Source organism: Staurois parvus, unplaced genomic scaffold, assembly GCF_062004578.1.
Source record: "Staurois parvus isolate SC_StPar_1 unplaced genomic scaffold, SC_StPar_1.0 ptg000662l, whole genome shotgun sequence".
Classification (NCBI taxonomy): Eukaryota; Metazoa; Chordata; class Amphibia; order Anura; family Ranidae; genus Staurois; species Staurois parvus.
The window spans coordinates 1,138,342-1,161,381 of NW_028318458.1; the positions used below are offsets into that span (position 1 = coordinate 1,138,342).

At 45.8% G+C, this 23,040-nt stretch overlaps 23 non-coding genes across 23 annotated transcripts; 11 read left to right on the forward strand and 12 right to left on the reverse strand.

The window, feature by feature from the left end:
- Window positions 1-1,384: 1,384 nt before the first annotated feature.
- On the reverse strand, window positions 1,385-1,457 carry TRNAM-CAU (transfer RNA methionine (anticodon CAU)). Its single transcript has one exon. It is a non-coding gene; the product is annotated as a tRNA-Met (tRNA).
- A 119-nt stretch (window positions 1,458-1,576) lies between these two features.
- On the forward strand, window positions 1,577-1,648 carry TRNAE-UUC (transfer RNA glutamic acid (anticodon UUC)). Its single transcript has one exon. It is a non-coding gene; the product is annotated as a tRNA-Glu (tRNA).
- A 1,503-nt stretch (window positions 1,649-3,151) lies between these two features.
- TRNAM-CAU (transfer RNA methionine (anticodon CAU)) lies at window positions 3,152-3,224 on the reverse strand. Its single transcript has one exon. It is a non-coding gene; the product is annotated as a tRNA-Met (tRNA).
- Window positions 3,225-3,343: 119 nt separating this feature from the next.
- Window positions 3,344-3,415, forward strand: TRNAE-UUC (transfer RNA glutamic acid (anticodon UUC)). The gene has a single exon. It is a non-coding gene; the product is annotated as a tRNA-Glu (tRNA).
- A 1,503-nt stretch (window positions 3,416-4,918) lies between these two features.
- TRNAM-CAU (transfer RNA methionine (anticodon CAU)) lies at window positions 4,919-4,991 on the reverse strand. The gene has a single exon. It is a non-coding gene; the product is annotated as a tRNA-Met (tRNA).
- A 119-nt stretch (window positions 4,992-5,110) lies between these two features.
- Window positions 5,111-5,182, forward strand: TRNAE-UUC (transfer RNA glutamic acid (anticodon UUC)). The gene has a single exon. It is a non-coding gene; the product is annotated as a tRNA-Glu (tRNA).
- Window positions 5,183-6,685: 1,503 nt separating this feature from the next.
- Window positions 6,686-6,758, reverse strand: TRNAM-CAU (transfer RNA methionine (anticodon CAU)). The gene has a single exon. It is a non-coding gene; the product is annotated as a tRNA-Met (tRNA).
- Window positions 6,759-6,877: 119 nt separating this feature from the next.
- On the forward strand, window positions 6,878-6,949 carry TRNAE-UUC (transfer RNA glutamic acid (anticodon UUC)). The gene has a single exon. It is a non-coding gene; the product is annotated as a tRNA-Glu (tRNA).
- Window positions 6,950-8,452: 1,503 nt separating this feature from the next.
- TRNAM-CAU (transfer RNA methionine (anticodon CAU)) lies at window positions 8,453-8,525 on the reverse strand. The gene has a single exon. It is a non-coding gene; the product is annotated as a tRNA-Met (tRNA).
- A 1,694-nt stretch (window positions 8,526-10,219) lies between these two features.
- Window positions 10,220-10,292, reverse strand: TRNAM-CAU (transfer RNA methionine (anticodon CAU)). Its single transcript has one exon. It is a non-coding gene; the product is annotated as a tRNA-Met (tRNA).
- Window positions 10,293-10,411: 119 nt separating this feature from the next.
- Window positions 10,412-10,483, forward strand: TRNAE-UUC (transfer RNA glutamic acid (anticodon UUC)). The gene has a single exon. It is a non-coding gene; the product is annotated as a tRNA-Glu (tRNA).
- Window positions 10,484-11,986: 1,503 nt separating this feature from the next.
- Window positions 11,987-12,059, reverse strand: TRNAM-CAU (transfer RNA methionine (anticodon CAU)). The gene has a single exon. It is a non-coding gene; the product is annotated as a tRNA-Met (tRNA).
- A 119-nt stretch (window positions 12,060-12,178) lies between these two features.
- Window positions 12,179-12,250, forward strand: TRNAE-UUC (transfer RNA glutamic acid (anticodon UUC)). The gene has a single exon. It is a non-coding gene; the product is annotated as a tRNA-Glu (tRNA).
- Window positions 12,251-13,753: 1,503 nt separating this feature from the next.
- On the reverse strand, window positions 13,754-13,826 carry TRNAM-CAU (transfer RNA methionine (anticodon CAU)). The gene has a single exon. It is a non-coding gene; the product is annotated as a tRNA-Met (tRNA).
- Window positions 13,827-13,945: 119 nt separating this feature from the next.
- Window positions 13,946-14,017, forward strand: TRNAE-UUC (transfer RNA glutamic acid (anticodon UUC)). The gene has a single exon. It is a non-coding gene; the product is annotated as a tRNA-Glu (tRNA).
- A 1,503-nt stretch (window positions 14,018-15,520) lies between these two features.
- On the reverse strand, window positions 15,521-15,593 carry TRNAM-CAU (transfer RNA methionine (anticodon CAU)). The gene has a single exon. It is a non-coding gene; the product is annotated as a tRNA-Met (tRNA).
- Window positions 15,594-15,712: 119 nt separating this feature from the next.
- TRNAE-UUC (transfer RNA glutamic acid (anticodon UUC)) lies at window positions 15,713-15,784 on the forward strand. Its single transcript has one exon. It is a non-coding gene; the product is annotated as a tRNA-Glu (tRNA).
- Window positions 15,785-17,287: 1,503 nt separating this feature from the next.
- TRNAM-CAU (transfer RNA methionine (anticodon CAU)) lies at window positions 17,288-17,360 on the reverse strand. The gene has a single exon. It is a non-coding gene; the product is annotated as a tRNA-Met (tRNA).
- A 119-nt stretch (window positions 17,361-17,479) lies between these two features.
- On the forward strand, window positions 17,480-17,551 carry TRNAE-UUC (transfer RNA glutamic acid (anticodon UUC)). The gene has a single exon. It is a non-coding gene; the product is annotated as a tRNA-Glu (tRNA).
- Window positions 17,552-19,054: 1,503 nt separating this feature from the next.
- TRNAM-CAU (transfer RNA methionine (anticodon CAU)) lies at window positions 19,055-19,127 on the reverse strand. Its single transcript has one exon. It is a non-coding gene; the product is annotated as a tRNA-Met (tRNA).
- A 119-nt stretch (window positions 19,128-19,246) lies between these two features.
- On the forward strand, window positions 19,247-19,318 carry TRNAE-UUC (transfer RNA glutamic acid (anticodon UUC)). The gene has a single exon. It is a non-coding gene; the product is annotated as a tRNA-Glu (tRNA).
- A 1,503-nt stretch (window positions 19,319-20,821) lies between these two features.
- On the reverse strand, window positions 20,822-20,894 carry TRNAM-CAU (transfer RNA methionine (anticodon CAU)). The gene has a single exon. It is a non-coding gene; the product is annotated as a tRNA-Met (tRNA).
- Window positions 20,895-21,013: 119 nt separating this feature from the next.
- Window positions 21,014-21,085, forward strand: TRNAE-UUC (transfer RNA glutamic acid (anticodon UUC)). Its single transcript has one exon. It is a non-coding gene; the product is annotated as a tRNA-Glu (tRNA).
- The last annotated feature ends 1,955 nt before the right edge of the window (window positions 21,086-23,040 follow it).

The following is a 23,040-nucleotide window of genomic DNA, read 5'->3' on the forward strand; positions in this document are numbered from 1 at the left end:
TCTGCTTCAACAACCCCTAGTGCTTTACTTCCAACTGCTTTACAAATCTGCCCGCATAGTCCAGCGGGTCTTGCTGCTTTGCCTCCCTCTCTCTACGCTCATTTTGAGGACAATTTATCAAAGAGTCGAAACACATGCGAACACTAAAAACTTGCAAACACTCACAGTCATCACTGACCGGTCATAAAAACCCAATGAAATCAACGAAGAAAACCCCAGGCGACATTAAGAATATTCCGTCCCCACCTTGCCTTCATGGAAGGAAAACAAAACAAAACAAAGGCCTACACTATGGCAGGACTGGTGGACCCAGTTTTGTTGCCGCAGATAAAACAGAAACAAATCATTGCACATTCTTACAAAGAAACAACATCCACAGTGGTTATCATACGCTGAGAGCAAACCATGAACTAAAGGCAAAGCCAAAGAGCCTCGGCTTTTCATGTGCCAAGAGAAAAGGGTGAAACTGAGAAGGCCCAGAAAGATCTTTCACTCTTTTTTTGAAAAAAAAAAACCAAAAACTCTTTACATTCCTCTCTGTCTCTTCAATTTCATTCCCTGTCTTGTCCAAGTGCTGAGCAATGGGGCACATGTGCTTGCTTTCAACAAGCCTTATTGGGCTTGATATGAAATTGCTTTTGGAAATCTGGCCTTTCATTTCAAAGAGGTTGCTGCTTTTCTTCCGCTTTTCGCCACTCCTTCTATAAGATGCTGAGAGACACTATTAAAAAGCCTTTGAAACATAGCAAAGTGAAGCAAAAACACTCAATGCCCATTTCAGAAGCGGTCCTTCTCCAGTTTCCCACAGTTGCTAAAAAGGGCCTAATCCACGTCAAGGCTGGGAGTCCAACGTTTGCGGGTAAAGATAGGAGGGAATGCTATTTCTTTTGGGCTTCTTTTCAAGGAAGCCAAATCCATGCACAAATCATTTCCCACCGGTAATCATGCAGTGAGGAAAAGCGGCAAAAGGGGGAAGTTAAAGTACCCGTGCTATTCAAAGGCAAAGAAAGCGTTTTGAAATCAGGGAGGACAACAAGGTGGGGACTTTTCCCATTTTTCCCACCTTTGTAAAAGCCCTTTTGGATCCTCTGTTCTGTTTTCTTTCTGTGTGATGAAAGGGAGTGAAGCCCGTGACATGGTGGATGTGTGGAAAATGCATGTGTTTTTTTCCAGGGTGAGTAGACAGTGTATGTTGCAAGCTCTGTTAGATGCAGAGTTGGCGATTTCAGCTCCTGAGGAAAATGGTGGAGGGCAAAGGAGCTTTGAAAGCTTGAGCTGCTGATGACTTTTCCCTGGATATGGCTTCTTGCAAAGCTTGAAAGATGCAGAGTAGCGGCTTTCAGCCATTAAGGACTCCAAGTGGCAGAAAAAGCCTAGAGAAGAGTGCCTCGTGTGAGGATCGAACTCACGACCTTCAGATTATGAGACTGACGCGCTACCTACTGCGCTAACGAGGCTGCGTGCTGGAAGATGGGCACTTGTCCCCCCTGCCCACCACGCTTGGAAGACCATGGCGGTGCTAGTTTTCTTCTCGCTTTGGTTTTCTCTATTTCTCCCACAGCAGCCTTGGCAGTTTTCCCATATGGTCTAGCGGTTAGGATTCCTGGTTTTCACCCAGGCGGCCCGGGTTGGACTCCCGGTATGGGAAATGCAAGACATTTTAGTGACACGCTTGCTCCTGCTGCTTAAACCTGCCAAACTCTTTTCCCCTTGCAACCTCAAATCATTCCCTTGTTGGCAAAGTACCAAGCAACGCAACATACATGCTCTGCTTCAACAACCCCTAGTGCTTTACTTCCAACTGCTTTACAAATCTGCCCGCATAGTCCAGCGGGTCTTGCTGCTTTGCCTCCCTCTCTCTACGCTCATTTTGAGGACAATTTATCAAAGAGTCAAAACACATGCGAAGACTAAAAACTTGCAAACACTCACAGTCATCACTGACCGGTCATAAAAACCCAATGAAATCAACGAAGAAAACCCCAGGCGACATTAAGAATATTCCGTCCCCACCTTGCCTTCATGGAAGGAAAACAAAACAAAACAAAGGCCTACACTATGGCAGGACTGGTGGACCCAGTTTTGGTGCCGCAGATAAAACAGAAACAAATCATTGCACATTCTTACAAAGAAACAACATCCACAGTGGTTATCATACGCTGAGAGCAAACCATGAACTAAAGGCAAAGCCAAAGAGCCTCGGCTTTTCATGTGCCAAGAGAAAAGGGTGAAACTGAGAAGGACCAGAAAGATCTTTCACTCTTTTTTTGAAAAAAAAAAACCAAAAACTCTTTACATTCCTCTCTGTCTCTTCAATTTCATTCCCTGTCTTGTCCAAGTGCTGAGCAATGGGGCACATGTGCTTGCTTTCAACAAGCCTTATTGGGCTTGATATGAAATTGCTTTTGGAAATCTGGCCTTTCATTTCAAAGAGGTTGCTGCTTTTCTTCCGCTTTTCGCCACTCCTTCTATAAGATGCTGAGAGACACTATTAAAAAGCCTTTGAAACATAGCAAAGTGAAGCAAAAACACTCAATGCCCATTTCAGAAGCGGTCCTTCTCCAGTTTCCCACAGTTGCTAAAAAGGGCCTAATCCACGTCAAGGCTGGGAGTCCAACGTTTGCGGGTAAAGATAGGAGGCAATGCTATTTCTTTTGGGCTTCTTTCCAAGGAAGCCAAATCCATGCACAAATCATTTCCCACCGGTAATCATGCAGTGAGGAAAAGCGGCGAAAGGGGGAAGTTAAAGTACCCGTGCTATTCAAAGGCAAAGAAAGCGTTTTGAAATCAGGGAGGACAACAAGGTGGGGACTTTTCCCATTTTTCCCACCTTTGTAAAAGCCCTTTTGGATCCTCTGTTCTGTTTTCTTTCTGTGTGATGAAAGCGAGTGAAGCCCGTGACATGGTGGATGTGTGGAAAATGCATGTGTTTTTTTCCAGGGTGAGTAGACAGTGTATGTTGCAAGCTCTGTTAGATGCAGAGTTGGCGATTTCGGCTCCTGAGGAAAATGGTGGAGGGCAAAGGAGCTTTGAAAGCTTGAGCTGCTGATGACTTTTCCCTGGATATGGCTTCTTGCAAAGCTTGAAAGATGCAGAGTAGCGGCTTTCAGCCATTAAGGACTCCAAGTGGCAGAAAAAGCCTAGAGAAGAGTGCCTCGTGTGAGGATCGAACTCACTACCTTCAGATTATGAGACTGACGCGCTACCTACTGCGCTAACGAGGCTGCGTGCTGGAAGATGGGCACTTGTCCTCCCTGCCCACCACGCTTGGAAGACCATGGAGGTGCTAGTCTTCTTCTCGCTTTGGTTTTCTCTATTTCTCCCACAGTAGCCTTGGCAGTTTTCCCATATGGTCTAGCGGTTAGGATTCCTGGTTTTCACCCAGGCGGCCCGGGTTCGACTCCCGGTATGGGAAATGCAAGACATTTTAGTGACACGCTTGCTCCTGCTGCTTAAACCTGCCAAACTCTTTTCCCCTTGCAACCTCAAATCATTCCCTTGTTGGCAAAGTACCAAGCAACGCAACATACATGCTCTGCTTCAACAACCCCTAGTGCTTTACTTCCAACTGCTTTACAAATCTGCCCGCATAGTCCAGCGGGTCTTGCTGCTTTGCCTCCCTCTCTCTACGCTCATTTTGAGGACAATTTATCAAAGAGTCGAAACACATGCGAACACTAAAAACTTGCAAACACTCACAGTCATCACTGACCGGTCATAAAAACCCAATGAAATCAGCGAAGAAAACCCCAGGCGACATTAAGAATATTCCGTCCCCACCTTGCCTTCATGGAAGGAAAACAAAACAAAACAAAGGCCTACACTATGGCAGGACTGGTGGACCCAGTTTTGGTGCCACAGATAAAACAGAAACAAATCATTGCACATTCTTACAAAGAAACAACATCCACAGTGGTTATCATACGCTGAGAGCAAACCATGAACTAAAGGCAAAGCCAAAGAGCCTCGGCTTTTCATGTGCCAAGAGAAAAGGGTGAAACTGAGAAGGACCAGAAAGATCTTTCACTCTTTTTTTGAAAAAAAAAAACCAAAAACTCTTTACATTCCTCTCTGTCTCTTCAATTTCATTCCCTGTCTTGTCCAAGTGCTGAGCAATGGGGCACATGTGCTTGCTTTCAACAAGCCTTATTGGGCTTGATATGAAATTGCTTTTGGAAATCTGGCCTTTCATTTCAAAGAGGTTGCTGCTTTTCTTCCGCTTTTCGCCACTCCTTCTATAAGATGCTGAGAGACACTATTAAAAAGCCTTTGAAACATAGCAAAGTGAAGCAAAAACACTCAATGCCCATTTCAGAAGCGGTCCTTCTCCAGTTTCCCACAGTTGCTAAAAAGGGCCTAATCCACGTCAAGGCTGGGAGTCCAACGTTTGCGGGTAAAGATAGGAGGGAATGCTATTTCTTTTGGGCTTCTTTCCAAGGAAGCCAAATCCATGCACAAATCATTTCCCACCGGTAATCATGCAGTGAGGAAAAGCGGCGAAAGGGGGAAGTTAAAGTACCCGTGCTGTTCAAAGGCAAAGAAAGCGTTTTGAAATCAGGGAGGACAACAAGGTGGGGACTTTTCCCATTTTTCCCACCTTTGTAAAAGCCCTTTTGAATCCTCTGTTCTGTTTTCTTTCTGTGTGATGAAAGGGAGTGAAGCCCGTGACATGGTGGATGTGTGGAAAATGCATGTGTTTTTTTCCAGGGTGAGTAGACAGTGTATTTTGCAAGCTCTGTTAGATGCAGAGTTGGCGATTTCGGCTCCTGAGGAAAATGGTGGAGGGCATAGGAGCTTTGAAAGCTTGAGCTGCTGATGACTTTTCCCTGGATATGGCTTCTTGCAAAGCTTGAAAGATGCAGAGTAGCGGCTTTCAGCCATTAAGGACTCCAAGTGGCAGAAAAAGCCTAGAGAAGAGTGCCCCGTGTGAGGATCGAACTCACGACCTTCAGATTATGAGACTGACGCGCTACCTACTGCGCTAACGAGGCTGCGTGCTGGAAGATGGGCACTTGTCCCCCCTGCCCACCACGCTTGGAAGACCATGGCGGTGCTAGTTTTCTTCTCGCTTTGGTTTTCTCTATTTCTCCCACAGCAGCCTTGGCAGTTTTCCCATATGGTCTAGCGGTTAGGATTCCTGGTTTTCACCCAGGCGGCCCGGGTTCGACTCCCGGTATGGGAAATGCAAGACATTTTAGTGACACGCTTGCTCCTGCTGCTTAAACCTGCCAAACTCTTTTCCCCTTGCAACCTCAAATCATTCCCTTGTTGGCAAAGTACCAAGCAACGCAACATACATGCTCTGCTTCAACAACCCCTAGTGCTTTACTTCCAACTGCTTTACAAATCTGCCCGCATAGTCCAGCGGGTCTTGCTGCTTTGCCTCCCTCTCTCTACGCTCATTTTGAGGACAATTTATCAAAGAGTCGAAACACATGCGAACACTAAAAACTTGCAAACACTCACAGTCATCACTGACCGGTCATAAAAACCCAATGAAATCAACGAAGAAAACCCCAGGCGACATTAAGAATATTCCGTCCCCACCTTGCCTTCATGGAAGGAAAACAAAACAAAACAAAGGCCTACACTATGGCAGGACTGGTGGACCCAGTTTTGGTGCCGCAGATAAAACAGAAACAAATCATTGCACATTCTTACAAAGAAACAACATCCACAGTGGTTATCATACGCTGAGAGCAAACCATGAACTAAAGGCAAAGCCAAAGAGCCTCGGCTTTTCATGTGCCAAGAGAAAAGGGTGAAACTGAGAAGGACCAGAAAGATCTTTCACTCTTTTTTTGAAAAAAAAAAACCAAAAACTCTTTACATTCCTCTCTGTCTCTTCAATTTCATTCCCTGTCTTGTCCAAGTGCTGAGCAATGGGGCACATGTGCTTGCTTTCAACAAGCCTTATTGGGCTTGATATGAAATTGCTTTTGGAAATCTGGCCTTTCATTTCAAAGAGGTTGCTGCTTTTCTTCCGCTTTTCGCCACTCCTTCTATAAGATGCTGAGAGACACTATTAAAAAGCCTTTGAAACATAGCAAAGTGAAGCAAAAACACTCAATGCCCATTTCAGAAGCGGTCCTTCTCCAGTTTCCCACAGTTGCTAAAAAGGGCCTAATCCACGTCAAGGCTGGGAGTCCAACGTTTGCGGGTAAAGATAGGAGGGAATGCTATTTCTTTTGGGCTTCTTTCCAAGGAAGCCAAATCCATGCACAAATCATTTCCCACCGGTAATCATGCAGTGAGGAAAAGCGGCGAAAGGGGGAAGTTAAAGTACCCGTGCTGTTCAAAGGCAAAGAAAGCGTTTTGAAATCAGGGAGGACAACAAGGTGGGGACTTTTCCCATTTTTCCCACCTTTGTAAAAGCCCTTTTGAATCCTCTGTTCTGTTTTCTTTCTGTGTGATGAAAGGGAGTGAAGCCCGTGACATGGTGGATGTGTGGAAAATGCATGTGTTTTTTTCCAGGGTGAGTAGACAGTGTATGTTGCAAGCTCTGTTAGATGCAGAGTTGGCGATTTCGGCTCCTGAGGAAAATGGTGGAGGGCATAGGAGCTTTGAAAGCTTGAGCTGCTGATGACTTTTCCCTGGATATGGCTTCTTGCAAAGCTTGAAAGATGCAGAGTAGCGGCTTTCAGCCATTAAGGACTCCAAGTGGCAGAAAAAGCCTAGAGAAGAGTGCCCCGTGTGAGGATCGAACTCACGACCTTCAGATTATGAGACTGACGCGCTACCTACTGCGCTAACGAGGCTGCGTGCTGGAAGATGGGCACTTGTCCCCCCTGCCCACCACGCTTGGAAGACCATGGCGGTGCTAGTTTTCTTCTCGCTTTGGTTTTCTCTATTTCTCCCACAGCAGCCTTGGCAGTTTTCCCATATGGTCTAGCGGTTAGGATTCCTGGTTTTCACCCAGGCGGCCCGGGTTCGACTCCCGGTATGGGAAATGCAAGACATTTTAGTGACACGCTTGCTCCTGCTGCTTAAACCTGCCAAACTCTTTTCCCCTTGCAACCTCAAATCATTCCCTTGTTGGCAAAGTACCAAGCAACGCAACATACATGCTCTGCTTCAACAACCCCTAGTGCTTTACTTCCAACTGCTTTACAAATCTGCCCGCATAGTCCAGCGGGTCTTGCTGCTTTGCCTCCCTCTCTCTACGCTCATTTTGAGGACAATTTATCAAAGAGTCGAAACACATGCGAACACTAAAAACTTGCAAACACTCACAGTCATCACTGACCGGTCATAAAAACCCAATGAAATCAACGAAGAAAACCCCAGGCGACATTAAGAATATTCCGTCCCCACCTTGCCTTCATGGAAGGAAAACAAAACAAAACAAAGGCCTACACTATGGCAGGACTGGTGGACCCAGTTTTGGTGCCGCAGATAAAACAGAAACAAATCATTGCACATTCTTACAAAGAAACAACATCCACAGTGGTTATCATACGCTGAGAGCAAACCATGAACTAAAGGCAAAGCCAAAGAGCCTCGGCTTTTCATGTGCCAAGAGAAAAGGGTGAAACTGAGAAGGACCAGAAAGATCTTTCACTCTTTTTTTGAAAAAAAAAAAACAAAAACTCTTTACATTCCTCTCTGTCTCTTCAATTTCATTCCCTGTCTTGTCCAAGTGCTGAGCAATGGGGCACATGTGCTTGCTTTCAACAAGCCTTATTGGGCTTGATATGAAATTGCTTTTGGAAATCTGGCCTTTCATTTCAAAGAGGTTGCTGCTTTTCTTCCGCTTTTCGCCACTCCTTCTATAAGATGCTGAGAGACACTATTAAAAAGCCTTTGAAACATAGCAAAGTGAAGCAAAAACACTCAATGCCCATTTCAGAAGCGGTCCTTCTCCAGTTTCCCACAGTTGCTAAAAAGGGCCTAATCCACGTCAAGGCTGGGAGTCCAACGTTTGCGGGTAAAGATAGGAGGGAATGCTATTTCTTTTGGGCTTCTTTTCAAGGAAGCCAAATCCATGCACAAATCATTTCCCACCGGTAATCATGCAGTGAGGAAAAGCGGCGAAAGGGGGAAGTTAAAGTACCCGTGCTATTCAAAGGCAAAGAAAGCGTTTTGAAATCAGGGAGGACAACAAGGTGGGGACTTTTCCCATTTTTCCCACCTTTGTAAAAGCCCTTTTGGATCCTCTGTTCTGTTTTCTTTCTGTGTGATGAAAGGGAGTGAAGCCCGTGACATGGTGGATGTGTGGAAAATGCATGTGTTTTTTTCCAGGGTGAGTAGACAGTGTATGTTGCAAGCTCTGTTAGATGCAGAGTTGGCGATTTCGGCTCCTGAGGAAAATGGTGGAGGGCAAAGGAGCTTTGAAAGCTTGAGCTGCTGATGACTTTTCCCTGGATATGGCTTCTTGCAAAGCTTGAAAGATGCAGAGTAGCGGCTTTCAGCCATTAAGGACTCCAAGTGGCAGAAAAAGCCTAGAGAAGAGTGCCTCGTGTGAGGATCGAACTCACAACCTTCAGATTATGAGACTGACGCGCTACCTACTGCGCTAACGAGGCTGCGTGCTGGAAGATGGGCACTTGTCCCCCCTGCCCACCACGCTTGGAAGACCATGGCGGTGCTAGTTTTCTTCTCGCTTTGGTTTTCTCTATTTCTCCCACAGCAGCCTTGGCAGTTTTCCCATATGGTCTAGCGGTTAGGATTCCTGGTTTTTACCCAGGCGGCCCGGGTTCGACTCCCGGTATGGGAAATGCAAGACATTTTAGTGACACGCTTGCTCCTGCTGCTTAAACCTGCCAAACTCTTTTCCCCTTGCAACCTCAAATCATTCCCTTGTTGGCAAAGTACCAAGCAACGCAACATACATGCTCTGCTTCAACAACCCCTAGTGCTTTACTTCCAACTGCTTTACAAATCTGCCCGCATAGTCCAGCGGGTCTTGCTGCTTTGCCTCCCTCTCTCTACGCTCATTTTGAGGACAATTTATCAAAGAGTCGAAACACATGCGAAGACTAAAAACTTGCAAACACTCACAGTCATCACTGACCGGTCATAAAAACCCAATGAAATCAACGAAGAAAACCCCAGGCGACATTAAGAATATTCCGTCCCCACCTTGCCTTCATGGAAGGAAAACAAAACAAAACAAAGGCCTACACTATGGCAGGACTGGTGGACCCAGTTTTGGTGCCGCAGATAAAACAGAAACAAATCATTGCACATTCTTACAAAGAAACAACATCCACAGTGGTTATCATACGCTGAGAGCAAACCATGAACTAAAGGCAAAGCCAAAGAGCCTCGGCTTTTCATGTGCCAAGAGAAAAGGGTGAAACTGAGAAGGACCAGAAAGATCTTTCACTCTTTTTTTGAAAAAAAAAAAACAAAAACTCTTTACATTCCTCTCTGTCTCTTCAATTTCATTCCCTGTCTTGTCCAAGTGCTGAGCAATGGGGCACATGTGCTTGCTTTCAACAAGCCTTATTGGGCTTGATATGAAATTGCTTTTGGAAATCTGGCCTTTCATTTCAAAGAGGTTGCTGCTTTTCTTCCGCTTTTCGCCACTCCTTCTATAAGATGCTGAGAGACACTATTAAAAAGCCTTTGAAACATAGCAAAGTGAAGCAAAAACACTCAATGCCCATTTCAGAAGCGGTCCTTCTCCAGTTTCCCACAGTTGTTAAAAAGCGCCTAATCCACGTCAAGGCTGGGAGTCCAACGTTTGCGGGTAAAGATAGGAGGGAATGCTATTTCTTTTGGGCTTCTTTCCAAGGAAGCCAAATCCATGCACAAATCATTTCCCACCGGTAATCATGCAGTGAGGAAAAGCGGCGAAAGGGGGAAGTTAAAGTACCCGTGCTGTTCAAAGGCAAAGAAAGCGTTTTGAAATCAGGGAGGACAACAAGGTTGGGACTTTTCCCATTTTTCCCACCTTTGTAAAAGCCCTTTTGAATCCTCTGTTCTGTTTTCTTTCTGTGTGATGAAAGGGAGTGAAGCCCGTGACATGGTGGATGTGTGGAAAATGCATGTGTTTTTTTCCAGGGTGAGTAGACAGTGTATGTTGCAAGCTCTGTTAGATGCAGAGTTGGCGATTTCGGCTCCTGAGGAAAATGGTGGAGGGCATAGGAGCTTTGAAAGCTTGAGCTGCTGATGACTTTTCCCTGGATATGGCTTCTTGCAAAGCTTGAAAGATGCAGAGTAGCGGCTTTCAGCCATTAAGGACTCCAAGTGGCAGAAAAAGCCTAGAGAAGAGTGCCCCGTGTGAGGATCGAACTCACGACCTTCAGATTATGAGACTGACGCGCTACCTACTGCGCTAACGAGGCTGCGTGCTGGAAGATGGGCACTTGTCCCCCCTGCCCACCACGCTTGGAAGACCATGGCGGTGCTAGTTTTCTTCTCGCTTTGGTTTTCTCTATTTCTCCCACAGCAGCCTTGGCAGTTTTCCCATATGGTCTAGCGGTTAGGATTCCTGGTTTTCACCCAGGCGGCCCGGGTTCGACTCCCGGTATGGGAAATGCAAGACATTTTAGTGACACGCTTGCTCCTGCTGCTTAAACCTGCCAAACTCTTTTCCCCTTGCAACCTCAAATCATTCCCTTGTTGGCAAAGTACCAAGCAACGCAACATACATGCTCTGCTTCAACAACCCCTAGTGCTTTACTTCCAACTGCTTTACAAATCTGCCCGCATAGTCCAGCGGGTCTTGCTGCTTTGCCTCCCTCTCTCTACGCTCATTTTGAGGACAATTTATCAAAGAGTCGAAACACATGCGAACACTAAAAACTTGCAAACACTCACAGTCATCACTGACCGGTCATAAAAACCCAATGAAATCAAAGAAGAAAACCCCAGGCGACATTAAGAATATTCCGTCCCCACCTTGCCTTCATGGAAGGAAAACAAAACAAAACAAAGGCCTACACTATGGCAGGACTGGTGGACCCAGTTTTGGTGCCGCAGATAAAACAGAAACAAATCATTGCACATTCTTACAAAGAAACAACATCCACAGTGGTTATCATACGCTGAGAGCAAACCATGAACTAAAGGCAAAGCCAAAGAGCCTCGGCTTTTCATGTGCCAAGAGAAAAGGGTGAAACTGAGAAGGCCCAGAAAGATCTTTCACTCTTTTTTTGAAAAAAAAAAACCAAAAACTCTTTACATTCCTCTCTGTCTCTTCAATTTCATTCCCTGTCTTGTCCAAGTGCTGAGCAATGGGGCACATGTGCTTGCTTTCAACAAGCCTTATTGGGCTTGATATGAAATTGCTTTTGGAAATCTGGCCTTTCATTTCAAAGAGGTTGCTGCTTTTCTTCCGCTTTTCGCCACTCCTTCTATAAGATGCTGAGAGACACTATTAAAAAGCCTTTGAAACATAGCAAAGTGAAGCAAAAACACTCAATGCCCATTTCAGAAGCGGTCCTTCTCCAGTTTCCCACAGTTGCTAAAAAGGGCCTAATCCACGTCAAGGCTGGGAGTCCAACGTTTGCGGGTAAAGATAGGAGGGAATGCTATTTCTTTTGGGCTTCTTTTCAAGGAAGCCAAATCCATGCACAAATCATTTCCCACCGGTAATCATGCAGTGATGAAAAGCGGCAAAAGGGGGAAGTTAAAGTACCCGTGCTATTCAAAGGCAAAGAAAGCGTTTTGAAATCAGGGAGGACAACAAGGTGGGGACTTTTCCCATTTTTCCCACCTTTGTAAAAGCCCTTTTGGATCCTCTGTTCTGTTTTCTTTCTGTGTGATGAAAGGGAGTGAAGCCCGTGACATGGTGGATGTGTGGAAAATGCATGTGTTTTTTTCCAGGGTGAGTAGACAGTGTATGTTGCAAGCTCTGTTAGATGCAGAGTTGGCGATTTCAGCTCCTGAGGAAAATGGTGGAGGGCAAAGGAGCTTTGAAAGCTTGAGCTGCTGATGACTTTTCCCTGGATATGGCTTCTTGCAAAGCTTGAAAGATGCAGAGTAGCGGCTTTCAGCCATTAAGGACTCCAAGTGGCAGAAAAAGCCTAGAGAAGAGTGCCTCGTGTGAGGATCGAACTCACGACCTTCAGATTATGAGACTGACGCGCTACCTACTGCGCTAACGAGGCTGCGTGCTGGAAGATGGGCACTTGTCCCCCCTGCCCACCACGCTTGGAAGACCATGGCGGTGCTAGTTTTCTTCTCGCTTTGGTTTTCTCTATTTCTCCCACAGCAGCCTTGGCAGTTTTCCCATATGGTCTAGCGGTTAGGATTCCTGGTTTTCACCCAGGCGGCCCGGGTTGGACTCCCGGTATGGGAAATGCAAGACATTTTAGTGACACGCTTGCTCCTGCTGCTTAAACCTGCCAAACTCTTTTCCCCTTGCAACCTCAAATCATTCCCTTGTTGGCAAAGTACCAAGCAACGCAACATACATGCTCTGCTTCAACAACCCCTAGTGCTTTACTTCCAACTGCTTTACAAATCTGCCCGCATAGTCCAGCGGGTCTTGCTGCTTTGCCTCCCTCTCTCTACGCTCATTTTGAGGACAATTTATCAAAGAGTCAAAACACATGCGAAGACTAAAAACTTGCAAACACTCACAGTCATCACTGACCGGTCATAAAAACCCAATGAAATCAACGAAGAAAACCCCAGGCGACATTAAGAATATTCCGTCCCCACCTTGCCTTCATGGAAGGAAAACAAAACAAAACAAAGGCCTACACTATGGCAGGACTGGTGGACCCAGTTTTGGTGCCGCAGATAAAACAGAAACAAATCATTGCACATTCTTACAAAGAAACAACATCCACAGTGGTTATCATACGCTGAGAGCAAACCATGAACTAAAGGCAAAGCCAAAGAGCCTCGGCTTTTCATGTGCCAAGAGAAAAGGGTGAAACTGAGAAGGACCAGAAAGATCTTTCACTCTTTTTTTGAAAAAAAAAAACCAAAAACTCTTTACATTCCTCTCTGTCTCTTCAATTTCATTCCCTGTCTTGTCCAAGTGCTGAGCAATGGGGCACATGTGCTTGCTTTCAACAAGCCTTATTGGGCTTGATATGAAATTGCTTTTGGAAATCTGGCCTTTCATTTCAAAGAGGTTGCTGCTTTTCTTCCGCTTTTCGCCACTCCTTCTATAAGATGCTGAGAGACACTATTAAAAAGCCTTTGAAACATAGCAAAGTGAAGCAAAAACACTCAATGCCCATTTCAGAAGCGGTCCTTCTCCAGTTTCCCACAGTTGCTAAAAAGGGCCTAATCCACGTCAAGGCTGGGAGTCCAACGTTTGCGGGTAAAGATAGGAGGCAATGCTATTTCTTTTGGGCTTCTTTCCAAGGAAGCCAAATCCATGCACAAATCATTTCCCACCGGTAATCATGCAGTGAGGAAAAGCGGCGAAAGGGGGAAGTTAAAGTACCCGTGCTATTCAAAGGCAAAGAAAGCGTTTTGAAATCAGGGAGGACAACAAGGTGGGGACTTTTCCCATTTTTCCCACCTTTGTAAAAGCCCTTTTGGATCCTCTGTTCTGTTTTCTTTCTGTGTGATGAAAGGGAGTGAAGCCCGTGACATGGTGGATGTGTGGAAAATGCATGTGTTTTTTTCCAGGGTGAGTAGACAGTGTATGTTGCAAGCTCTGTTAGATGCAGAGTTGGCGATTTCGGCTCCTGAGGAAAATGGTGGAGGGCAAAGGAGCTTTGAAAGCTTGAGCTGCTGATGACTTTTCCCTGGATATGGCTTCTTGCAAAGCTTGAAAGATGCAGAGTAGCGGCTTTCAGCCATTAAGGACTCCAAGTGGCAGAAAAAGCCTAGAGAAGAGTGCCCCGTGTGAGGATCGAACTCACGACCTTCAGATTATGAGACTGACGCGCTACCTACTGTGCTAACGAGGCTGCGTCCTGGAAGATGGGCACTTGTCCCCCCTGCCCACCACGCTTGGAAGACCATGGCGGTGCTAGTTTTCTTCTCGCTTTGGTTTTCTCTATTTCTCCCACAGCAGCCTTGGCAGTTTTCCCATATGGTCTAGCGGTTAGGATTCCTGGTTTTCACCCAGGATGCCCGGGTTCGACTCCCGGTATGGGAAATGCAAGACATTTTAGTGACACGCTTGCTCCTGCTGCTTAAACCTGCCAAACTCTTTTCCCCTTGCAACCTCAAATCATTCCCTTGTTGGCAAAGTACCAAGCAACGCAACATACATGCTCTGCTTCAACAACCCCTAGTGCTTTACTTCCAACTGCTTTACAAATCTGCCCGCATAGTCCAGCGGGTCTTGCTGCTTTGCCTCCCTCTCTCTACGCTCATTTTGAGGACAATTTATCAAAGAGTCGAAAGACATGCGAACACTAAAAACTTGCAAACACTCACAGTCATCACTGACCGGTCATAAAAACCCAATGAAATCAACAAAGAAAACCCCAGGCGACATTAAGAATATTCCGTCCCCACCTTGCCTTCATGGAAGGAAAACAAAACAAAACAAAGGCCTACACTATGGCAGGACTGGTGGACCCAGTTTTGGTGCCGCAGATAAAACAGAAACAAATCATTGCACATTCTTACAAAGAAACAACATCCACAGTGGTTATCATACGCTGAGAGCAAACCATGAACTAAAGGCAAAGCCAAAGAGCCTCGGCTTTTCATGTGCCAAGAGAAAAGGGTGAAACTGAGAAGGACCAGAAAGATCTTTCACTCTTTTTTTGAAAAAAAAAAAAAAAAAACTCTTTACATTCCTCTCTGTCTCTTCAATTTCATTCCCTGTCTTGTCCAAGTGCTGAGCAATGGGGCACATGTGCTTGCTTTCAACAAGCCTTATTGGGCTTGATATGAAATTGCTTTTGGAAATCTGGCCTTTCATTTCAAAGAGGTTGCTGCTTTTCTTCCGCTTTTCGCCACTCCTTCTATAAGATGCTGAGAGACACTATTAAAAAGCCTTTGAAACATAGCAAAGTGAAGCAAAAACACTCAATGCCCATTTCAGAAGCGGTCCTTCTCCAGTTTCCCACAGTTGATAAAAAGGGCCTAATCCACGTCAAGGCTGGGAGTCCAACGTTTGCGGGTAAAGATAGGAGGGAATGCTATTTCTTTTGGGCTTCTTTCCAAGGAAGCCAAATCCATGCACAAATCATTTCCCACCGGTAATCATGCAGTGAGGAAAAGCGGCGAAAGGGGGAAGTTAAAGTACCCGTGCTGTTCAAAGGCAAAGAAAGCGTTTTGAAATCAGGGAGGACAACAAGGTGGGGACTTTTCCCATTTTTCCCACCTTTGTAAAAGCCCTTTTGAATCCTCTGTTCTGTTTTCTTTCTGTGTGATGAAAGGGAGTGAAGCCCGTGACATGGTGGATGTGTGGAAAATGCATGTGTTTTTTTCCAGGGTGAGTAGACAGTGTATGTTGCAAGCTCTGTTAGATGCAGAGTTGGCGATTTCGGCTCCTGAGGAAAATGGTGGAGGGCATAGGAGCTTTGAAAGCTTGAGCTGCTGATGACTTTTCCCTGGATATGGCTTCTTGCAAAGCTTGAAAGATGCAGAGTAGCGGCTTTCAGCCATTAAGGACTCCAAGTGGCAGAAAAAGCCTAGAGAAGAGTGCCCCGTGTGAGGATCGAAGTCACGACCTTCAGATTATGAGACTGACGCGCTACCTACTGCGCTAACGAGGCTGCGTGCTGGAAGATGGGCACTTGTCCCCCCTGCCCACCACGCTTGGAAGACCATGGCGGTGCTAGTTTTCTTCTTGCTTTGGTTTTCTCTATTTCTCCCACAGCAGCCTTGGCAGTTTTCCCATATGGTCTAGCGGTTAGGATTCCTGGTTTTCACCCAGGCGGCCCGGGTTGGACTCCCGGTATGGGAAATGCAAGACATTTTAGTGACACGCTTGCTCCTGCTGCTTAAACCTGCCAAACTCTTTTCCCCTTGCAACCTCAAATCATTCCCTTGTTGGCAAAGTACCAAGCAACGCAACATACATGCTCTGCTTCAACAACCCCTAGTGCTTTACTTCCAACTGCTTTACAAATCTGCCCGCATAGTCCAGCGGGTCTTGCTGCTTTGCCTCCCTCTCTCTACGCTCATTTTGAGGACAATTTATCAAAGAGTCGAAACACATGCGAACACTAAAAACTTGCAAACACTCACAGTCATCACTGACCGGTCATAAAAACCCAATGAAATCAAAGAAGAAAACCCCAGGCGACATTAAGAATATTCCGTCCCCACCTTGCCTTCATGGAAGGAAAACAAAACAAAACAAAGGCCTACACTATGGCAGGACTGGTGGACCCAGTTTTGGTGCCGCAGATAAAACAGAAACAAATCATTGCACATTCTTACAAAGAAACAACATCCACAGTGGTTATCATACGCTGAGAGCAAACCATGAACTAAAGGCAAAGCCAAAGAGCCTCGGCTTTTCATGTGCCAAGAGAAAAGGGTGAAACTGAGAAGGCCCAGAAAGATCTTTCACTCTTTTTTTGAAAAAAAAAAACCAAAAACTCTTTACATTCCTCTCTGTCTCTTCAATTTCATTCCCTGTCTTGTCCAAGTGCTGAGCAATGGGGCACATGTGCTTGCTTTCAACAAGCCTTATTGGGCTTGATATGAAATTGCTTTTGGAAATCTGGCCTTTCATTTCAAAGAGGTTGCTGCTTTTCTTCCGCTTTTCGCCACTCCTTCTATAAGATGCTGAGAGACACTATTAAAAAGCCTTTGAAACATAGCAAAGTGAAGCAAAAACACTCAATGCCCATTTCAGAAGCGGTCCTTCTCCAGTTTCCCACAGTTGCTAAAAAGGGCCTAATCCACGTCAAGGCTGGGAGTCCAACGTTTGCGGGTAAAGATAGGAGGGAATGCTATTTCTTTTGGGCTTCTTTTCAAGGAAGCCAAATCCATGCACAAATCATTTCCCACCGGTAATCATGCAGTGAGGAAAAGCGGCAAAAGGGGGAAGTTAAAGTACCCGTGCTATTCAAAGGCAAAGAAAGCGTTTTGAAATCAGGGAGGACAACAAGGTGGGGACTTTTCCCATTTTTCCCACCTTTGTAAAAGCCCTTTTGGATCCTCTGTTCTGTTTTCTTTCTGTGTGATGAAAGGGAGTGAAGCCCGTGACATGGTGGATGTGTGGAAAATGCATGTGTTTTTTTCCAGGGTGAGTAGACAGTGTATGTTGCAAGCTCTGTTAGATGCAGAGTTGGCGATTTCAGCTCCTGAGGAAAATGGTGGAGGGCAAAGGAGCTTTGAAAGCTTGAGCTGCTGATGACTTTTCCCTGGATATGGCTTCTTGCAAAGCTTGAAAGATGCAGAGTAGCGGCTTTCAGCCATTAAGGACTCCAAGTGGCAGAAAAAGCCTAGAGAAGAGTGCCTCGTGTGAGGATCGAACTCACGACCTTCAGATTATGAGACTGACGCGCTACCTACTGCGCTAACGAGGCTGCGTGCTGGAAGATGGGCACTTGTCCCCCCTGCCCACCACGCTTGGAAGACCATGGCGGTGCTAGTTTTCTTCTCGCTTTGGTTTTCTCTATTTCTCCCACAGCAGCCTTGGCAGTTTTCCCATATGGTCTAGCGGTTAGGATTCCTGGTTTTCACCCAGGCGGCCCGGGTTGGACTCCCGGTATGGGAAATGCAAGACATTTTAGTGACACGCTTGCTCCTGCTGCTTAAACCTGCCAAACTCTTTTCCCCTTGCAACCTCAAATCATTCCCTTGTTGGCAAAGTACCAAGCAACGCAACATACATGCTCTGCTTCAACAACCCCTAGTGCTTTACTTCCAACTGCTTTACAAATCTGCCCGCATAGTCCAGCGGGTCTTGCTGCTTTGCCTCCCTCTCTCTACGCTCATTTTGAGGACAATTTATCAAAGAGTCAAAACACATGCGAAGACTAAAAACTTGCAAACACTCACAGTCATCACTGACCGGTCATAAAAACCCAATGAAATCAACGAAGAAAACCCCAGGCGACATTAAGAATATTCCGTCCCCACCTTGCCTTCATGGAAGGAAAACAAAACAAAACAAAGGCCTACACTATGGCAGGACTGGTGGACCCAGTTTTGGTGCCGCAGATAAAACAGAAACAAATCATTGCACATTCTTACAAAGAAACAACATCCACAGTGGTTATCATACGCTGAGAGCAAACCATGAACTAAAGGCAAAGCCAAAGAGCCTCGGCTTTTCATGTGCCAAGAGAAAAGGGTGAAACTGAGAAGGACCAGAAAGATCTTTCACTCTTTTTTTGAAAAAAAAAAACCAAAAACTCTTTACATTCCTCTCTGTCTCTTCAATTTCATTCCCTGTCTTGTCCAAGTGCTGAGCAATGGGGCACATGTGCTTGCTTTCAACAAGCCTTATTGGGCTTGATATGAAATTGCTTTTGGAAATCTGGCCTTTCATTTCAAAGAGGTTGCTGCTTTTCTTCCGCTTTTCGCCACTCCTTCTATAAGATGCTGAGAGACACTATTAAAAAGCCTTTGAAACATAGCAAAGTGAAGCAAAAACACTCAATGCCCATTTCAGAAGCGGTCCTTCTCCAGTTTCCCACAGTTGCTAAAAAGGGCCTAATCCACGTCAAGGCTGGGAGTCCAACGTTTGCGGGTAAAGATAGGAGGGAATGCTATTTCTTTTGGGCTTCTTTCCAAGGAAGCCAAATCCATGCACAAATCATTTCCCACCGGTAATCATGCAGTGAGGAAAAGCGGCGAAAGGGGGAAGTTAAAGTACCCGTGCTATTCAAAGGCAAAGAAAGCGTTTTGAAATCAGGGAGGACAACAAGGTGGGGACTTTTCCCATTTTTCCCACCTTTGTAAAAGCCCTTTTGGATCCTCTGTTCTGTTTTCTTTCTGTGTGATGAAAGGGAGTGAAGCCCGTGACATGGTGGATGTGTGGAAAATGCATGTGTTTTTTTCCAGGGTGAGTAGACAGTGTATGTTGCAAGCTCTGTTAGATGCAGAGTTGGCGATTTCGGCTCCTGAGGAAAATGGTGGAGGGCAAAGGAGCTTTGAAAGCTTGAGCTGCTGATGACTTTTCCCTGGATATGGCTTCTTGCAAAGCTTGAAAGATGCAGAGTAGCGGCTTTCAGCCATTAAGGACTCCAAGTGGCAGAAAAAGCCTAGAGAAGAGTGCCCCGTGTGAGGATCGAACTCACGACCTTCAGATTATGAGACTGACGCGCTACCTACTGTGCTAACGAGGCTGCGTCCTGGAAGATGGGCACTTGTCCCCCCTGCCCACCACGCTTGGAAGACCATGGCGGTGCTAGTTTTCTTCTCGCTTTGGTTTTCTCTATTTCTCCCACAGCAGCCTTGGCAGTTTTCCCATATGGTCTAGCGGTTAGGATTCCTGGTTTTCACCCAGGCTGCCCGGGTTCGACTCCCAGTATGGGAAATGCAAGACATTTTAGTGACACGCTTGCTCCTGCTGCTTAAACCTGCCAAACTCTTTTCCCCTTGCAACCTCAAATCATTCCCTTGTTGGCAAAGTACCAAGCAACGCAACATACATGCTCTGCTTCAACAACCCCTAGTGCTTTACTTCCAACTGCTTTACAAATCTGCCCGCATAGTCCAGCGGGTCTTGCTGCTTTGCCTCCCTCTCTCTACGCTCATTTTGAGGACAATTTATCAAAGAGTCGAAAGACATGCGAACACTAAAAACTTGCAAACACTCACAGTCATCACTGACCGGTCATAAAAACCCAATGAAATCAACGAAGAAAACCCCAGGCGACATTAAGAATATTCCGTCCCCACCTTGCCTTCATGGAAGGAAAACAAAACAAAACAAAGGCCTACACTATGGCAGGACTGGTGGACCCAGTTTTGGTGCCGCAGATAAAACAGAAACAAATCATTGCACATTCTTACAAAGAAACAACATCCACAGTGGTTATCATACGCTGAGAGCAAACCATGAACTAAAGGCAAAGCCAAAGAGCCTCGGCTTTTCATGTGCCAAGAGAAAAGGGTGAAACTGAGAAGGACCAGAAAGATCTTTCACTCTTTTTTTGAAAAAAAAAAAACAAAAACTCTTTACATTCCTCTCTGTCTCTTCAATTTCATTCCCTGTCTTGTCCAAGTGCTGAGCAATGGGGCACATGTGCTTGCTTTCAACAAGCCTTATTGGGCTTGATATGAAATTGCTTTTGGAAATCTGGCCTTTCATTTCAAAGAGGTTGCTGCTTTTCTTCCGCTTTTCGCCACTCCTTCTATAAGATGCTGAGAGACACTATTAAAAAGCCTTTGAAACATAGCAAAGTGAAGCAAAAACACTCAATGCCCATTTCAGAAGCGGTCCTTCTCCAGTTTCCCACAGTTGATAAAAAGGGCCTAATCCACGTCAAGGCTGGGAGTCCAACGTTTGCGGGTAAAGATAGGAGGGAATGCTATTTCTTTTGGGCTTCTTTCCAAGGAAGCCAAATCCATGCACAAATCATTTCCCACCGGTAATCATGCAGTGAGGAAAAGCGGCGAAAGGGGGAAGTTAAAGTACCCGTGCTGTTCAAAGGCAAAGAAAGCGTTTTGAAATCAGGGAGGACAACAAGGTGGGGACTTTTCCCATTTTTCCCACCTTTGTAAAAGCCCTTTTGAATCCTCTGTTCTGTTTTCTTTCTGTGTGATGAAAGGGAGTGAAGCCCGTGACATGGTGGATGTGTGGAAAATGCATGTGTTTTTTTCCAGGGTGAGTAGACAGTGTATGTTGCAAGCTCTGTTAGATGCAGAGTTGGCGATTTCGGCTCCTGAGGAAAATGGTGGAGGGCATAGGAGCTTTGAAAGCTTGAGCTGCTGATGACTTTTCCCTGGATATGGCTTCTTGCAAAGCTTGAAAGATGCAGAGTAGCGGCTTTCAGCCATTAAGGACTCCAAGTGGCAGAAAAAGCCTAGAGAAGAGTGCCCCGTGTGAGGATCGAAGTCACGACCTTCAGATTATGAGACTGACGCGCTACCTACTGCGCTAACGAGGCTGCGTGCTGGAAGATGGGCACTTGTCCCCCCTGCCCACCACGCTTGGAAGACCATGGCGGTGCTAGTTTTCTTCTTGCTTTGGTTTTCTCTATTTCTCCCACAGCAGCCTTGGCAGTTTTCCCATATGGTCTAGCGGTTAGGATTCCTGGTTTTCACCCAGGCGGCCCGGGTTGGACTCCCGGTATGGGAAATGCAAGACATTTTAGTGACACGCTTGCTCCTGCTGCTTAAACCTGCCAAACTCTTTTCCCCTTGCAACCTCAAATCATTCCCTTGTTGGCAAAGTACCAAGCAACGCAACATACATGCTCTGCTTCAACAACCCCTAGTGCTTTACTTCCAACTGCTTTACAAATCTGCTCGCATAGTCCAGCGGGTCTTGCTGCTTTGCCTCCCTCTCTCTACGCTCATTTTGAGGACAATTTATCAAAGAGTCGAAAGACATGCGAACACTAAAAACTTGCAAACACTCACAGTCATCACTGACCGGTCATAAAAACCCAATGAAATCAACGAAGAAAACCCCAGGCGACATTAAGAATATTCCGTCCCCACCTTGCCTTCATGGAAGGAAAACAAAACAAAACAAAGGCCTACACTATGGCAGGACTGGTGGACCCAGTTTTGGTGCCGCAGATAAAACAGAAACAAATCATTGCACATTCTTACAAAGAAACAACATCCACAGTGGTTATCATACGCTGAGAGCAAACCATGAACTAAAGGCAAAGCCAAAGAGCCTCGGCTTTTCATGTGCCAAGAGAAAAGGGTGAAACTGAGAAGGACCAGAAAGATCTTTCACTCTTTTTTTGAAAAAAAAAAAACAAAAACTCTTTACATTTCTCTCTGTCTCTTCAATTTCATTCCCTGTCTTGTCCAAGTGCTGAGCAATGGGGCACATGTGCTTGCTTTCAACAAGCCTTATTGGGCTTGATATGAAATTGCTTTTGGAAATCTGGCCTTTCATTTCAAAGAAGTTGCTGCTTTTCTTCCGCTTTTCGCCACTCCTTCTATAAGATGCTGAGAGACACTATTAAAAAGCCTTTGAAACATAGCAAAGTGAAGCAAAAACACTCAATGCCCATTTCAGAAGCGGTCCTTCTCCAGTTTCCCACAGTTGCTAAAAAGGGCCTAATCCACGTCAAGGCTGGGAGTCCAACGTTTGCAGGTAAAGATAGGAGGCAATGCTATTTCTTTTGGGCTTCTTTCCAAGGAAGCCAAATCCATGCACAAATCATTTCCCACCGGTAATCATGCAGTGAGGAAAAGCGGCGAAAGGGGGAAGTTAAAGTACCCGTGCTATTCAAAGGCAAAGAAAGCGTTTTGAAATCAGGGAGGACAACAAGGTGGGGACTTTTCCCATTTTTCCCACCTTTGTAAAAGCCCTTTTGGATCCTCTGTTCTGTTTTCTTTCTGTGTGATGAAAGGGAGTGAAGCCCGTGACATGGTGGATGTGTGGAAAATGCATGTGTTTTTTTCCAGGGTGAGTAGACAGTGTATGTTGCAAGCTCTGTTAGATGCAGAGTTGGCGATTTCGGCTCCTGAGGAAAATGGTGGAGGGCAAAGGAGCTTTGAAAGCTTGAGCTGCTGATGACTTTTCCCTGGATATGGCTTCTTGCAAAGCTTGAAAGATGCAGAGTAGCGGCTTTCAGCCATTAAGGACTCCAAGAGGCAGAAAAAGCCTAGAGAAGAGTGCCCCGTGTGAGGATCAAACACACGACCTTTAGATTGTGAGACTGACGCGCTACCTACCGTGCTAACGAGGCTGTTTGCTGGAAGATGGGCACTTGTCCCACCTGCCCACCACGCTTGGAAGACCATGGCGGTGCTAGTTTTCTTCTCGCTTTGGTTTTCTCTATTTCTCCCACAGCAGCCTTGGCAGTTTTCCCATATGGTCTAGCGGTTAGGATTCCTGGTTTTCACCCAGGCGGTTCGACTCCCGGTATGGGAAATGCAAGACATTTTAGTGACACGCTTGCTCCTGCTGCTTAAACCTGCCAAACTCTTTTCCCCTTGCAACCTCAAATCATTCCCTTGTTGGCAAAGTACCCAGCAACGCAACATAAATGCTCTGCTTCAACAACCCCTAGTGCTTTACTTCCAACTGCTTTACAAATCTGCCCGCATAGTCCAGCGGGTCTTGCT